This window comes from Lagenorhynchus albirostris, chromosome 2, assembly GCF_949774975.1.
Source record: "Lagenorhynchus albirostris chromosome 2, mLagAlb1.1, whole genome shotgun sequence".
Classification (NCBI taxonomy): domain Eukaryota; kingdom Metazoa; phylum Chordata; class Mammalia; order Artiodactyla; family Delphinidae; genus Lagenorhynchus; species Lagenorhynchus albirostris.
The window spans coordinates 49,372,908-49,384,668 of record NC_083096.1 but is presented as its reverse complement, the minus strand read 5'-3'; positions in this window follow the sequence as shown (position 1 = coordinate 49,384,668).

The following is an 11,761-nucleotide window of genomic DNA, read 5'->3' as shown; positions in this document are numbered from 1 at the left end:
TCAAATAGGATAAAATATTGGAACATTAATTGCTGAGTTTAGCAATTAAAGGTCTCAGTTTAGCTACCTTTGCCTGCTTAGGAGAGGAAGACTAAAGCATTAAGTTTTCCAATCAGGAAATGCACAATTATTTGCTTCTTGGCTTTTGCCAGAGATTGAGGTTTTCAAGGGTGAAGATTATAAACAGTCATAATTCTTGTAACCAAGTTTCTTTATTGATTACATTAAGATCAGGTGTTTGTGCCTTTTAAAGTCTTCTGTCATTTGTAGACAGTAATTGTACTCTGATGCTTCTGCAAAAGTGCTTCATCTTCAAGAAGATTCATAGGAAGGACCTTGTGACAATAACAGGTCTCTGATAAATTTCAGATTATACTGCTGAACAGGGTAAGAAATTAAAGAATCCTAATGGAAAGCCTGATGGTTTCATAAAAAGTTAACAAAAAGATTAGTTACTGAGTGAACTGGTGAATATGGTTATAATGTTTAGGGGTTTTGTCTGGAATGTTACTGGTTTTGGTCTCTGTTTTCCAGATAGAGGGAAGACATTCCCCTCACTTGAGTTATGATTTATGGCAATTTGGTAAATTATAAATTAGTAATTTATAATTACAATTGAGATATTTTTCTTTTCTCACTGCCTGGTGCGTCCAGAAATTGGAGACTCTTGGGTTCTGAGCTGCCTTATCAGGTGAATGGGAATGACTATCTCCTAGCATGTGGAGGAATCTCAGTATTTTGGGGACTGAGAAACCCACTGGGGCAGAGCCTTATGGCAGGCCTCGGGCTTGACTTTCCTGGCCTTGAGAAGCCTGTTGGGAATTCAGTCTGAGACTCCTTCTGAGGAGTTCTACCTCAGCCAGTTTGGAGGGACCTATATGATCAATTGACCAGACTTGTTTTGCAAACAAATTAGTCTTGATTTGGCTATGTTTGGTGGAGATGAGGGTAATTTCAGAAAGAAAAAAAGGCAATGTTTTTTAAAAAAATATTTTTATTGGAGTATAATTGCTTTACAGTGTTGTGTTAGTAAGACTATGTTTTAGTGGGTATTAAATTTTAGTTCTGTTAATTGAGATCTGTATTTATGAAAGTTATTGTGTTAGCCACACTTTTGCCCTGATGTTCAGGAGGAAAAGAAAATTCTCTAGTGAAGTTGCCACAGAGTATAACTACTCATGCTATGTAACACTGCTTGCTTTAAGTCTGTTGCTAAAAGCACATGTACAATGCTTGTGTGACAACCAGGTATAAGTGATCAAAATGTATGGTCTATAAAGTGTTGACATACCTCTGAGCCTGTTCATAAGATCTGATTAGTTTTCCTGTGAATGACTAGGTGGATATTAAGGACGCCTAGCACTGAGGGACATGATCTGAACCTGGGGTAGAAGGCAGTACCTCAGCACTGCGGGACAAATATTTTGATCATTAGTGCTTTCTATTCAAAGATTTGCAACCAAAAGGGGAAATGATGGAAAAATCTGCACATATTGAGGTAGGGGGAAGTCAGAAGGCTTATACATGGTTTAACTTACATTTTACTGACCAGAGCAGCCTGTTTTATCCTTTCAGACACACATTGTACATCTGCTTTGGCCATTGAGGAAGGGAATGGATTTGAGAGTCAAAATGGAGTAGCTGTGGTTCAGACATCGAGGTAGAACTAGGTGGCCATTGTATACGTGATTTTAGACACATTCTTGTATTATTGAAAAGTTGAGTTTTCTGAATTGTAACGCAGATCAGGACAAAAACCACAGGTGGGTATGGTATTACCTCAGAATTCGGTTGCTGCTTGTATTTTGCTTAACCGTCATGATCTCCCGTGTTGTGTCTGTTAGATGTCTTATATTTTGTCCCTAGCCTGAGGGAGGAAATCTATTCGAGGACTGGGCAACAACAATGGCCTCACTGCGAAATGAGTCTAATTGCTGGGTCAACAGCCAGATGCCACTGTCTTCCTCTGGACTTCCATGAAAAATTGACCCGGCTACTATGATTATGTGGGGACTACTGACCATGGGGGAGAAAGACTCTCACCATCTTCCTGTCCCACATGTCAGTGCATCAGAAGGACCCCTGTTGGTAAACATTACTGTACAACTGACTGCCCGTGAGCCCTCCTGGGCTATGCTGTGTGGAATGGAATAGGCTGGCTTCTGGACACACAAGTCCAACTAGTGGGATTAACTGCTTTTTGGTGGAAAAGACCTAATGGGTTCACCCCTAGTGGCACTCAACATAACATGTGGTGACAGATCTGTACTGTGACTGCTGACTCCTGGCTAGGCCACCAGAATGTTTCCCCTCCCCATGGGGGTGGCTCTGGGTTTGTGAAAACCAGGGGTGGCCTTACCTTCCTTATAACTGGACAAGGCACTGCTGCTATTGACTCCCTTTACATTGACCTGGTAAGTGCTTGGCTCCAAAATTTGCCCACATCCTGGAGAATGACTGTTCTGAGCATACTGGGTATCTTACTCTTGATGCGCTGTGGCTGCTTCTGTCTGTATTGTATTTGTGGTGTCTGGTTGCAGTGCCTGCTATATACCTGACCCCAGGGATATTGTGGAAAAGGGGCGGGCCAAGACCGTAAGGGTCATGCAGGGTGTGTAGGGGTGGAGTGTATGTTCAGGCCACTCAGGACGGCCGTTCTCTTGCTCTCCATACATCCCCTTCCCGACCAGTGCCTGTTTCACCTCTACCCTACCCACATGACTGACCTTCCTGCGTACTTGCCCCAAGCCCCAGCTAGGGATTGTTCTTATCAAAGGGGCAGGTGATGGGCACGACCCTCTACTGGTTTCCCTGGTAACTAATGAGCCTATAACTGGTAATCTCCCCTTCTGCCCTACCTCGGGAGTGAAGACTGCAACCATGTCCTGCCCGCCGTGCACTGCACATGGTGGGGTGTTGCTCCAGGACTTTGCATCAGACATGTAATATACACACACACACACCCCGCCCCGCCCATTAAACCATTGATATCTCTGTTGCTGACTCTAGGCTCTTTCTTTGGCCTTGCAGCTGGGCTTGTAGGCCTGTGGGGTGCAGCCCAACATATTCACAGATATACATCCACACCTCTTTCTCTTTCTCTTTCTCTCTCTGTAATTTCCTAGCTCTATCTGCATAGAGTGTCAGGAAGTAAAGGCATCCAAGTAGCAAGAGCATACCTAGCATTCACATCTTGGCTTCTAAATATCTTTCTCCATTAAGAAGAACCAGCACTCCTTCAAGAAATGACTGAGTCCAAGATGTGGTGGGCTAAAAACTGATCCACCAAATGATATCCACATCCTAAGCCCTAGAACCTGTAAATGTTACCTTATTTGGAAAAAAGATCTTTGCAGATGTGATTAAGTTTCTCTCAAGATAAGGAGATTATCCCATATTATCTGGGTGGGCCCTACATACCCATGACAAGAATCCTTATAAGAGAGAAACAGAAAAAGAGATTACAGACAGTAGAGGAAGAGATCATGTGACCACAGAGTCACGCGCTAGAGTGATATGGCCACGAGCCAAGGAATGCTGGCAGCCATCAGAAGTTAGAAGAGGCAAGGGATGGAGGACCCCCTAGAGCTTCCAGATGGAGCATGGTCCTGCTGACAACTAGATTTCAGCCCAGTGATACTGCTTTCAGACTTCTAGCCTCCAAACTTGTGAGAGAATAAATTTCTGTTGTTTTAAGTCACAAGTCTGGGATAATTTGTTACAGCAGCCACAGGAACTAATATGCAGGGCTAGGACAGTGGATATACAAGATGAACCTGGAACTTCTTTTTCCAGAAAGTGACGTGGTACTCAGGAATGAGGAGGACATATCAAAAGGACTCGGCTTGAAGGGTCTCGCATTGGCCATATTGAGGGCAATTAAGAATCAAAATAAATATCAAGACCAATATGTTACAACCTGTTATAAATATAATAGGAATCCATGAGTCTAAAATGACATACGTAAATAAATAAGAGAAAACTCTACCTCACAGTGTAACACCAACACATAAACATAGAAAGAATGATGGAATTAGAAAATCAGAGTTGGCCACCATCATAATAAAAATTGATTTAGGCAAGACTCATCGGCAGATGCGAAAACCAGTGGATGAAAATTTGATGAGAAACAGAATATTCACATCATCTCATAGTATCTCCCAATAAAATACTTATTAAAAAGTACAAAATGCTTATTAATTAACTTTACTGTGAAGAACCAGCTTAACTAAGAGGCTAAATTTTTTTTTAACATCTTTATTGAGGTATAATTGCTTTACAATGGTGTGTTAGTTTCTGCTTTATAACAAAGTGAATCAGTTATACATATACATATGTTCCCATATGTCTTCCCTCTTGCATCTCCCTCCCTCCCACCCTCCCTATCCCACCCCTCCAGGCGGTCACAAAGCACCGAGCCGATATCCCTGTGTAAGTGGCTAAATTTGATGACACGAGTAGTGGGACAAATCGACGTCGCATATCCCTGATGTGACACACTGGTCCAAGTGTTACTCTGTGGCGGCCCTGACAAAAATGCATGACCTAAAGCTAATCATGAGGAAATATCAGACAAACGCAAATTGAAGAATATTCTACAGAACAATGTTCTACAGGCTGTACTCTTTGCAAATGTCAAAGACATACAGGACAAGGAAAGCCTAAGGAACTATTCCAAATTAAAGGAGATCAGAGACAGATGACAATTAAATGCAACACATCATCTTGGATTGGAGTCTAGACCCATAAAGGATATTATTGGGACAGATGGTAAAATTTGAATGTTGTTTGTGGATTAGACGGTAACATTGTCTCAATGTTTGTACTGCGGTTATATTGGAGAATGTCCTTGTTTTTAGAAAATGCGTACTAAAGTATTAAGGGTTAATGAGGCATTGTGCCTGCAACTTCCTCTTAAATCATTTGGAAAAAAGTAAAGTATATAAATATGCAGAGAGAATAAAGACAAATGTGGTAAAATGTTAACAATTGGGGAATCTGGGTGAAGGGCATATGGGAGTTTGTAGCGTTCTTGCAACATGTTTGTAATTTTGAAATTATTTCCAAAGAAAATAAAGGCCATTATTCTTCCATGGTACCTTATCACTTCCATTCAAAGAGTCTTTATGGAATGCCATTATTCAAAAAAGTGACAGGACATTGAAGGGAAAGCCAGGAGACCTGGTTCTGTCACTCTCTGTGTCACCTTGTGCAGGTAACTGAACTTCTTTGAACCTCCGTGTCCTCAGGTTTATCCTCTGCTTTCTATGCCTAAGGCAGTGGTTTTACTAGTTGGTTTACTTCAGCTCCAACAATGGCTGAGTCAAAAATTATTGCTGTGGAATGGGAAACAGATGCCAATGGACATCTAATCCCATTTCTTTTTGCAGGGTACAAACATTCTAAAATTAGATTGTGGTGATGGTTGACTAACCCTGTGAAAATAGTGAAAAATATGGAATTGTGCACTTTAAATGCTGAATTATATGATACATGAATTACATTTCATTAAAGCTGTTAAAATCATTGCTTCTGCTTTCCTCCACCCCCCACACACCCAACTGTGAATCTTTATGGTTAGAGTAGAACGTCTGTGACGGAATGGCGGTGGTTGAGTAGAGAAGGCTTATGCTCATCCCCGAGGCAGGGTGGGAAGGAAAAGGACAAACAGTAAAGGCCCTTTCAGAATGGATGGAGGGAAGGCTGTGGAGGGGCCCCTCGAGGGCCTGTCTTCCAGGCTCTGTTGTTATCCTCTGTTCCTCTCACTGCACAAAGCCGCTGCGAGACTGGGTCCATATGTGTGGTTTCAACTCTCTCCCATAGGTTGGTGATTCCCTGTGTAAATTAGGCTAATACCGGTCATTTAAAAGCTTAACCAAAAGAGTAGTTTTGTAATTTTTTCTTTCTCACATAAAAGTCTGAGTAAGTAGTCCAGAGCTGTTATGAAGAAGCTCCATGACGTCAGGGACCCAGACCCTGGGCCTCCATTTACAGCCTCGCAGGCTGTGCCCTGCAACTCCAGGAAGCGTTATCCACATACACAGCTTGAACCATCCCTTCTGGAGTAGTGCAAAGTGATGGCCTTGCCCAGGACCCTTCCCTCTTGATGTTCTCCTTTAAGTGGTCTCAACCTTATTGTCCAAGGTGGCAGCGTCTATCTTCCAGGCAGAAAGATAGAGGAAGGGACAGATGCAAAAGGAGGAGCACAGGGTACACATAGGTTGAACCCAAAGTAAGGTTTTCAGAACCTCTCACATGATACTTCACTTATGTTTCATTGTTTAGATCTTAGTCATATGACCAGGCCCAGTTGCAAAAGAAGCTGGGAAACATAGTTTTTTATTCTAGGTGTCCATGTATGCAGCAGAGAGAAAGCAAGAGATGGAATTCTAGTACCAAAGAACAACAGGCAATAAATATTGGAGAACTCACAGTCCTAGTCTTTCTTTCCAATCCATACTTCTAGTCCAGATCCATGTATCCAATTGCCTGGACATGTCTACCCAGGTGACTCACAGACTATAAAACTGAACATGGGGCTTCCCTGGTGGTGCAGTGGTTGGGAGTCCGCCTGCCAATGCAGGGGATGCGGGTTCGTGCCCCAGTCTGGGAGGATCCCACATGCCGTGGAGTGGCTGGGCCTGTGAGCCATGGCCGCTGGGCCTGTGAGCCATGGCCGCTGAGCCTGTGCGTCCGGAGACTGTGCTCCGCAACGGGAGAGGCCACGAGAGTGAGAGGCCCACGTACCGAAAAAAAAAAAAAAAAACTGAACATGCCCTAAATGGAAAGTATCATATTTACCCACCCCAGTCCCATCTCAGACCTGCTCCTTCTCCTGTGATCTCCATCTCAAGGAATGGCAACGTCATCCACCAAGTTGGATGGAAATCATCTTAGACTCTCATTTCCCTCACTGCCTGCCCTCTACCCCTGCCCTGCAAGCTCTACCTCCTAAATGGCTCTTATAGCTACCTCCTCCTCCCCATTCTCATAACTTTAGCTCAGATTCTCCTTTCTTTCTGCTCTGGATTACTATAGGGATCTTAAACTGGACCCCCTGCCTGTAGGCTGCACTCCTACAACCCCTTCCCCACATTGCACCCAGAGTGCTCTTTCTAAACATAAAACTAGTTTCAACCCACCCTCCCTCAAACTTTCCAGTGGTTGCCCATACCTTTGGTGGTAAAGTTCACTTTCTGAAAGCATGGCGCCTGAGGCTCTTCCTGATCTGGCCTCTGCCTGCCTCTCTCACCCCCTCTGCTGCCTCTTCCCGGCCCACACCTTTTGCTCCAGTTATACTGTTTAGTTCCCTAAACAGTCAGTGCCACTCTGCCTTTGCACGTGTTGACAGCTCTGTCTGGAATGACCTTCCCATTTTCGTCTATGTAACTTATACTTCTTCAAAACTCAATTGAACATTGCCTCCCCCAGGAAGTGTTCCCTGTGTTCCCCAATCTGATTTAGGCGTTCTTCCTGTTCCTCGATAGTGCTCCAACCATACTTATCTCAATACTCAAAACATACAAATCTTTCCCGCTAGACTATAAGCTCTGCAAGGGATAAGGTCTTGTCTTTTTTGCCCTAGTGCCTGGCACATACATATTTGTTGAATGACTAAATATGCCTGGTTCAATCTCATACGTGTTTTTTTGTTTTGTTTTGTTTTTTGTTTTTTGTTTTTGCGGTACTCGGGCCTCTCACTGCTGTGGCCTCTCCCGTTGCAGAGCACAGGCTCCGGACGCGCAGGCTCAGCGGCCATGGCTCACGGGCCTAGCCGCTCCACGGCATGTGGGATCTTCCCAGCCGGGGCACGAACCCATGTCCCCTGCATCGGCAGGTGGACTCTCAACCACTGCTCCACCAGGGAAGCCCTCATACATGTTTATATATAGTATTTAATTCTCATAAAACCCCTATATCCATTTTACAAGTGGGGAAACTGAGGCTCAGGAGAATTGCAAGACATGTTAAAGGCCACTGAGCTAGTTAGAAATGCAAATGGAAAGTAAATCTAATGTTCTTGCCTCCCTGTATGTTCCTATTTAGACAAATAACATTTGTGGCTGCTATGAATTGAAATATGGAAGCACCCACTTTGGAGCTGGTTAACTTCCATCCTTAATCCACCATCAGAAATGTGCATTTCTTCCCTTTCTCCAAATTTCTGCGTCCCTGAACACAATACTAGGGTACTTACAAAACATAGAGTGTAGGGACTTTGTTTCTTTGCCTCCTCATGGGAAAATGTCTTTATTAAGCTCTGATCTCTAGCAGCAGAGTCTCTTTCTTTACTCATCCACTCTTTCAATGAATATTTATTAAACGCCAGCTCTGCTAATGTTAGCCTCATTCTCACACAAACATGCAGAAACAAAGACGTTTCAGCCATTTTCAGAATCTTTTAATCTTTTGTCTGAGATTCAGCCTTGTCTAAGGATACAGTTACAAATGAAGAACAAGCAGCAGAGCCGTACTGTATGTTCAAGGTTACTGGTTATTATCGTTCCTCCTTAAGCAAGGAGTGTACAATCCTCGTATTGGAAACAGGTTCAAGGCACAATAAACAACGTGCTCCCTTATCCCAGATGCACTAAGGTGGTTCAGCGAGTTGTTTACCACTCAGGTATTCCTTATTCAGCACTTTTCATACAATAATGATACCTTTAAATTCCCTAATGCTCTACCCTCCCAAAAGGCAGTAAGAAATCAAAACTGTGTGCTGCTTAAATGAACTCATTTGTGTGGAGAACAAAGCCATTTTTATATACTCCTGCAATGTCCATTTGACTAGAAGCCAGAATATTTTACACAAGCAGCAAAATCCATCCCCTGAAATTGATTCAGGTTTTGTCCGATGTGGGGTGGGGTTAAAGACAAAGAAAAGCACGTGCTTACAATGGCATTTGGAAGCAGTCCCAATTACGAGAGCAGTTCTTAAAGCTGTTCTTTTGGTTTCATCTTTAATTATCTTAATGGAGCAGTAAAGTTTAGTAGGAACGAAGAAAAGCGGGGAAAGGAAAGCTGGGAGTTTTTATTTATTCATTTAACAAATATTGAGCACCAACCACATTAGGACATGTGGAAACATGAAAATTAGTCACACAAGAGTTCTGCCTTCAAGAGAGTACAATACAGCAGGCAAGTTAACAGGCATACACACACGCATGCACACTCAGGTGTGCATACACACAACTGTGTCATCCTCACTGTTCAAACTCTTTATCGGAACTTTTGTTACCCAAACTCAGGAACTGAATAGATTCAGATACTTTTAAAAATAAATCCATCTCTATCCAAACTTTTACTTCTCACTTTCCAAAACTCAAAAACCTAATCAGTATTTCCACTCACTATTCAAACTGTCAGTCTCCAAACTCAGGAACCTGATTAATGTGGCTAGCAGAATAATTAGTACTATGTAAACATGAAAACATTACTATATTGGGTGCTGTAAGAGTGGCCCCCAATGCCATGAAGCTTGGAGGAGCATGGGATACCTTCCAGTGGAGGTACAATTTCATGGAGAACATATTTCAACTGAGCCTTAAGAGATGGGTAGAATTTTTTATCTGCAACCTCAGTATCACTGGCAATCCTTTTATTTGTCCCTATATGCACCCCTACCCCCAAGCCTAGCACTTTACCTCTACGCCCCCCACTGATTCACTCTCAGCAAATGCCCTTACTTCATAGAGTAAAAGAGGGGCTTTGAGTGAGAGAGAGTGATATCTCTGGTCCCTTCTTATAAGGGCACTGATCCCATCATGAGGACCCTACCCTCATGACTTCATCTACAATTAATTACCTCCCAAAGGCCCCACCTCCAAATACCATCAAACTGGGGAGGTTAGGGCTTCAATATATGAATTCTGCGAGACAGAAACATTCAGGTTATAGCAATAGTCTGGCTCTGTATTTCCTAGCATCTTTTCTCTCTCCTTAGCCTTGTCCTCAGGCAGGCTCAGAAGAGGAACTCACAGCTGTGAATGACTTCATTTTCCTGACCACATTCCCCTCTCCTCAATAAAAACCACCCACCCTTTCTACATTTCATTCATCCCTACCTCATTCCCATCTGTCTCAAAGGATGGAACCCCCTAGCAAACAGATTTTTTCATTTGTCTTTCGAATTCTATCCCCTCCCAAGTCTGTGGATCTATGGTAAACATCAATCATGTTTTTGTCTCTCTGCTCTGTATTCCTTACTTTCCTAACTCCCCTTTCCCTTTTCCATGTGCCTGGGGCTGTCCATAATGGGACTCTGCTTTCCCTAGCACAAGGTGAACCCTTGACCTAAATAAGGCCAATTAGAATCTGTTTCAAGACTGGATACAAGCACTGCAGGACAGTTTTCTTTTTTCTTGAGATTGTCAGTTATTAAACCAATGTAAGCCTGGCCGTCTTACATGGAGTGAGCTTGCCTAAGAACAAGGCTGAGGGAGAGGCAAAAGATGCCAGGAAATACAGAGCTAGAGTACTGCTATAGAGTGAAAGTTTGTGTCTCCCTGAAAGTCATATGTTGAAGCCCTAACTCCCAATGTGATGGTATTTGGAGATGGGGCCTTTGGGAGGTAATTAAGTTTAGATGAGGTCATGAGGGTAGAGTCTTCACCATGAGATGAGTGCCCTTATAAGAAGACACCAGACAGCTTTCTCCCTCCCTCTCTCTCTCTCTCCCTCTCTCTCTCTCTCTCTCTCTCTCTCCCTCCCTCTCTCTCTCTCTCTCTCTCTCTCTCTCCCTCTCTCTCTCTCTCTCTCTCTCTCCCTCCCTCTCTCTCTCTCTCTCTCTCTCTCCCCCCTCTCTCTCTCTCTCTCCCTCTCTCTCTCTCTCTCTCTCTCTCTCTCTCTCTCTCTCTCTCTCTCCTCCCTCTCTCTCTCTCTCTCTCTCTCTCCCTCTCTCTCTGTCTCTGCCTCTCGCTCTCCCTCTCTCTCTCTCCCTCTCTCTCTCTCTCTCTCTCTCTCCCTCCCCCTCTCCCTCTGTCATGTGAGGACACAGCAAGACGACAGCCATCTGCACGCCAGGAAGAGGGCTCTCACCAGAACCTGACCATACTGGCACCCTGATCTCAGACTTCCCAGCCTTCAGAACAGTGAGAAATAGATGTCTTTTGTTGAAGCCACCCAGATTATGGTATTTTGTTACAGCCGCCTGAGCTAAGACAAGTACTGACAACATTGTTTTTAAATTTTTGGACTTTTCAGTTATGTGAGCCCCAAACTTTCCTTTTTGCTTAAGGTAGTTTGAATTGAGTTTCTGTTGTCTGACATCAAGAACTCTGATTCAAGTGGCTTTCACTCCATCAATGAGCCTCCCCCCATCTCCAGTAACTTTGGTCTCTCCCCTCAAAACTAGCTCCTTCCCTTCAGCCTACACACACGCTCCAGTCTCATCTGTCCAGAAAAAGTCCCTTTTGATCCTATAACCACTGCCTGTTCTCCCTGCTTCCTTTCATATCTACAGGCCAGGGTTGTTAGGTGATGAAGTTTTCACTAGTCGGTGGCAAAACCAAAAAAGATAAGGATAATACAGTGAAGTTTTGGTTTGGTTTGGTTTATTGAAGTATAAATGAACACAGTAAAATTCACCCTTTTTGCATGTGCAGTTCTATGAGTGTTGAAACTTAAAAACAGTTGTGTTACCACCACCATAATCAAGATATATAGTATATTTTCATCACCCCCAAAATTCCCTCTTGCCCCTTTAAATTAAACCTCTCCCTCAGGCCCTGGCAAACACCAATCTAACTTCTGTCCCTGCAGT